At 35.8% G+C, this 5,903-nt stretch overlaps 2 long non-coding RNA genes across 2 annotated transcripts; both read right to left on the bottom strand.

The window, feature by feature from the left end:
- Positions 1-625: 625 nt before the first annotated feature.
- LOC125489276 lies at positions 626-1,660 on the bottom strand. Its single transcript, XR_007266853.1, has 2 exons — positions 1,306-1,660; positions 626-915 (listed from the first exon to the last, which is right to left on the bottom strand). It is a non-coding gene; the product is annotated as an uncharacterized LOC125489276 (long non-coding RNA).
- Positions 1,661-3,898: 2,238 nt separating this feature from the next.
- LOC119694659 lies at positions 3,899-5,116 on the bottom strand. Its single transcript, XR_007266844.1, has 2 exons — positions 4,579-5,116; positions 3,899-4,188 (listed from the first exon to the last, which is right to left on the bottom strand). It is a non-coding gene; the product is annotated as an uncharacterized LOC119694659 (long non-coding RNA).
- Between the last annotated feature and the right edge of the window lie 787 nt (positions 5,117-5,903).

Here is a 5,903-nt window from a genome sequence, read left to right as displayed (position 1 = left end):
TAATAAAACTTCGCAAATTAAGGTAAAATTATTAACTACGATAGTAAACTTTTTTTACGGAGTTTTAAGTTAACTTCACCTTAAATTTTAATAACATATTGCAAGTTAATCTAAATAAACTCTTGTTACTTTTATTGCAAATCTGCTAAGAGATGATTTGCGGCTGGATTGAGATAACTTATTAGTATAAAAGGTTCTTGCAAATATTATTATATTATTTATTTAATTTTATCCAAATGGCAGAAAACTTTGTTATGATCTAGTTATGATATATAATATATTAAATTTTATGTTAAATGTTTGATAAATTTTGTATTTTATTTAATAAATGATTTGTGTTATAATATTATATACGTTACACGTCAAGTGATAAAGAAACGAGTTATCAAACCTTACATTTATTTTATTTAAACGTGAAACGTTTAACATGATTGTATAACATATAACATTATCGAACTGAAATAATTTTGCCTTAGAGAAGAAGAGTCCGCACCACCGGCCACCACTGAAGTCCGATAGCCGCGGCGCTATTGTGACCCCCCGTCTTACGGACGTTGGGCGCCAGTGTGACGTTCCCTACCTGTTTACCTATCGTCCCTACTGGGAGGTAAATGAAAGAGGTAGGTAGGTCCAACGAAAATAGTTTATTGATGGCCGCAGGCCACCTAAGTCGGTAGAACGGGTCGTGGTGTGTCGGCCTAGTATCTGATTTCACTGCGTAGTTCAAGCACTCCCCTGGATGGTCAGATGCCGGTGGAACAGGTCGTCAGCCACGGGCAGGGTTGTAGGTCGCCGTGCTCAGCTGTAGGTCCGAAGCGGAAGCGAAGCAGAGGGTGATGCAGCAGTAGGTAGCGAAGCGAAGCCTAGGTCTTCTAAGTCCCGTACTGAAATCTTCTTAAACCCCGTACTGAAACCCTGGAATGGCCAACGAAATACGTTAGGAATGATTCCATAACGTTCCGTGTTACCACCGACGGCAACGCATTGTAGGTAAGTACTTATGTAGCAAGCGGTGCCGTGGTGAAAACAATCAGAACGGAGTTTACAAATGAGAAGAATTAAGTAGGCTTTAAATTTAACAAAAGATAATGAATGCAGAAGGCAATTAAAAAGAAATATTTAAGTTACAAGTTTAAAAATGAAAATATTAAAAAGGTGAAGGTAGGATACGGTATTCAAAATGCGACCACTGGAATATTCCAACGGTCGGTTGAACACCGTAACCGCCAACAAACAGCAATTCAAAAGCTAAGAAGAAATGTTAGCACACAAATTAAAATAAATAATATCTTGTTCACAACTTACCCAATATGGGGTTTGAGGATTTATGTAAAACACAGGTACACAGAGCCAGCAGCGCCTTGTATAGCGGACCCGGAACGGTTAGGACACTTAAGGTGCACTATCTATTTAAAATTTACTTTAAAGTCGCAGTTATATGTGCGAAAGCAATTATTAATCAGATGCGCAAGCGTACGTTCGAGTCCAGTGATGGCAAAGCTAATGAATGACTAGCGAGCGGCGACAGCCGTTGAAAGTGTCACGATGTCACGGAATGTTAAAAATAATACCAGGTTATGAACAATAAATTTCTACCAATATAAAAATGTGGGCAGGTTTATGAAACTAAATTTCTACCATAAACTGTTTATGACTACAGATTACGTTTCAGTATTTTGAGTGCGAATGTACTTTAAAAGAAGTAGATTGTAGATTTAATTAATGTTTTATTTTATTTATTACATAGTTAATTGTTAAAATAAGAAAATAGGCTAATTTAAGTTTAAAAATATGTTTAGATAGATAGATAGATAGATAGATAAAGCGTTTATTTGATCCACTTTCTTACATACACAACAAATCACAATTACAGATATACACATTTGTACTTATATCTAGGTAAATAGTAGCTATGATAAAGACAGGTTTGTACTTAGCAGGTTGTGTGTTGAAGCGGACCAAAAGGGTGAAGTAACTCAGCGTGGATGTTTACTCCAGGAGCAAACCGCTGATTTTCAGTTACCTCCCATTTAATTGTTCCAAGGGTGCCGAATTACATAAATTGTGAGCAAAAAAAAAAAACTACTTAAAATATATTGTTTTGAAGAAAAATTACCTATTTTAGTTTGATAATGTTGTAAAGGTGTGCAGCTAACCAGCAAGAGACACAGGGTCGTACTCAGTGGATGACAGAGCACCCACCATAGTATTAATATTGCATGAATGTATTTATTGTTAGACGATCTGCGCCGGAAGTAACAAAAATATAGAAAATATGTAATGAATAAATAGTTATTGTAGATAACTAAATTTGTTATCAAGTCTTCTGCTTAATAAGAAGAAACAATTTTATTTTATTTTTAAAATTAATTTTATTTTTTAAGAGCCTTATAGGTGGTGGAATATTATTCCAGCATTATGTTGCTTGATAACGGAAACTTCCTTCAAACGCGGCGCTAACATGTTTAGGGACAGACAAAATTGGGCGGAAAGATCTAGTACCATACCTGTCATGAAAAGGGGAGAAACAAAGTTTAGAAAACAAGTATTCAGGTTTTTGAAACTTTAACACGTCGAAAACTAGGCTACAAGTATGCAGGTACCTTCGGGCCTCCATGTTTAGCATGGATGCTTTATTTAGAAAAGGAGTAATGTGTCCTCGAGGTGTTTAATTAAAGACATGTACGTCTACAACGTTACATTACCCCCCGTCTCACGGAAAGGATTTTATCCTAAATAAAATCCGGTTAAATAATAAAAATAAAATGTAAAATACTACACTTTCATGCATACCTGTCAGAAAAAAAACATTCAATCTTCAACTTCATACTTCCACATTCAAACTAAGCAATAAAAATCATATTAGATTATTAACGCAAAACCTTTTATAAAATAAGTCATTCTTTTTTTTTTAATAAAAAAATATATAAAAAAATGACTAGTATCTTGACAATTTATTATTATTATTATGTCACCTGGTAAAAACGTACCTACGTAAGCATATCGATGATGTTTAAAAAAAGTCAATTATGTCAAGTTTGCCAAAAAAAAAAAACCTATTTTCGACTAGTTCTAGTTCCGTGTCCGCTGGAAAAGTGCTTTATTGGGTGTAATACACTCAAAATTAGCCTGTGTTTTCGACAAATCCTCGAACACACCCTGTAAGCATCCAAACCGGACCCGAGGATAAGGTCAGAGGGAAAGTTTATAGCCAGCTCCACAATACTGGTAGCTGGAACTGAACCTCTGATGGACACCTCGTATTCCAGTTCCGATTTTTGTAGGGACAAACATTTTAAGGGGAACATGGTGGAAAAAAAAATACAACGGGAGAACAACAATTTGGGTAAAATGTGAACAAGAGTTAGAAGAAAAAATTACTCCGTTCTGTTACAAAAAAATTAGGTAACGTTGTACTCTTTTAAAATAATTACACAAAAAAAACACGCACAGAACCAAAAATAAAAAAAAACGTTGAAGAATAAAAATAAATGTAACTGGTGTGTATTACGCTGGTATCACAGAAAAAAAAATGTGTCACGAAGTAATTAGTGAGTAATTAACTAATTAGGGTACTTTAAAAAAAATGTTGCCAGTTAAAAAACCGTTAACAAAATTTAATAACGTTAAAAAATCCGTTTTAAATTAAAACAAATAGGTACAAATTATACTTTAAAAAATGCAAAATACACCTCAGTTACGGCAGAGCAACAAAAAAAAAACGTTTTACAACGCACACACAAACAAACACTTAACTACTTACTGCGCAGCAAAATCAGACACAACCACGTTTTTGGGCGCCAGTGTGACCCCCCGTCTCACGGAAGTTGGGCGCCAGTGTGACGTTCCCTACCTGTTTACCTATCGTCCCTACTGGGAGGTAAATGAAAGAGGTAGGTAGGTCCAACGAAAATAGTTTATTGATGGCCGCAGGCCACCTAAGTCGGTAGAACGGGTCGTGGTGTGTCGGCCTAGTATCTGATTTCACTGCGTAGTTCAAGCACTCCCCTGGATGGTCAGATGCCGGTGGAACAGGTCGTCAGCCACGGGCAGGGTTGTAGGTCGCCGTGCTCAGCTGTAGGTCCGAAGCGGAAGCGAAGCAGAGGGTGATGCAGCAGTAGGTAGCGAAGCGAAGCCTAGGTCTTCTAAGTCCCGTACTGAAATCTTCTTAAACCCCGTACTGAAACCCTGGAATGGCCAACGAAATACGTTAGGAATGATTCCATAACGTTCCGTGTTACCACCGACGGCAACGCATTGTAGGTAAGTACTTATGTAGCAAGCGGTGCCGTGGTGAAAACAATCAGAACGGAGTTTACAAATGAGAAGAATTAAGTAGGCTTTAAATTTAACAAAAGATAATGAATGCAGAAGGCAATTAAAAAGAAATATTTAAGTTACAAGTTTAAAAATGAAAATATTAAAAAGGTGAAGGTAGGATACGGTATTCAAAATGCGACCACTGGAATATTCCAACGGTCGGTTGAACACCGTAACCGCCAACAAACAGCAATTCAAAAGCTAAGAAGAAATGTTAGCACACAAATTAAAATAAATAACATCTTGTTCACAACTTACCCAATATGGGGTTTGAGGATTTATGTAAAACACAGGTACACAGAGCCAGCAGCGCCTTGTATAGCGGACCCGGAACGGTTAGGACACTTAAGGTGCACTATCTATTTAAAATTTACTTTAAAGTCGCAGTTATATGTGCGAAAGCAATTATTAATCAGATGCGCAAGCGTACGTTCGAGTCCAGTGATGGCAAAGCTAATGAATGACTAGCGAGCGGCGACAGCCGTTGAAAGTGTCACGATGTCACGGAATGTTAAAAATAATACCAGGTTATGAACAATAAATTTCTACCAATATAAAAATGTGGGCAGGTTTATGAAACTAAATTTCTACCATAAACTGTTTATGACTACAGATTACGTTTCAGTATTTTGAGTGCGAATGTACTTTAAAAGAAGTTATGTTTTAAAATGTTTTTTTAGTTATTAGATTTAATTAATGTTTTATTTTATTTATTACATAGTTAATTGTTAAAATAAGAAAATAGGCTAATTTAAGTTTAAAAATATGTTTAATTAAAGACATGTACGTCTACAACGTTACACTATTTTTAACGGAGTCTTATTTAGGTACTCTTTGGCTGCACTCATTGGACTATGTCATAGTATCATATACCTAGGTTAGATTAGTTCCCGATTTTGCCCTAAGACTTCAGTCGTAGCGCACACTCTAATGTTCTGTTGTATTATCTATCTTCATATATTTTTACAAGATTTTCCTATGATCCCGTTTTATCATATAAGAGATAAAACTTAATTACTTGACCATGTTTATTTTTTCCCTGAGATACCGTGTTCGCTAGGGGTGTCCCACGGAATGGCTAACTGAGAGTCCGAGCTTCCCCAATGACCTGTAAATCTTTCTTACACATAAATCATTTTCGTACACGGCTTATTTATCATTTCTTTGGCTCCTGACAGATTTATTGACTTGGCGACACCCCACCAGTGTATTACCAAAGAGATAATGTGGGAGCCGCGAATTATATTGCAAGTAAAAAATATATATACTTACTAATATAGGTACGTATATGCATATGCACCATTGTGTAGAATATAAGTGATATGAAAGTTTTACGTTCTAAACGATTTAGCATAGCAGCTTATGCATACTTAGCTTTAAAGTTACATGTATTCTCAATGAATGATTTAAAAAACGTGAGTAATTATATACTTAATTTTCTAACAAGAAATCACAATGGCAAAGCAAATGGGAATGCTATCGGTTGGCTAAAAAAATACTTTCCAAAACTAATTCTTTCATCAGATTGCAATTGCGATTGACCTTCGATGTCTGTAAGTAGGTACTTGTTCGATTCCCTGATT

This window comes from Plutella xylostella, chromosome 3 (genome assembly GCF_932276165.1).
Source record: "Plutella xylostella chromosome 3, ilPluXylo3.1, whole genome shotgun sequence".
Classification (NCBI taxonomy): domain Eukaryota; kingdom Metazoa; phylum Arthropoda; class Insecta; order Lepidoptera; family Plutellidae; genus Plutella; species Plutella xylostella.
Note: the sequence above shows the minus strand (reverse complement) of the source record. Positions and strands in the feature narration are given on the sequence as shown.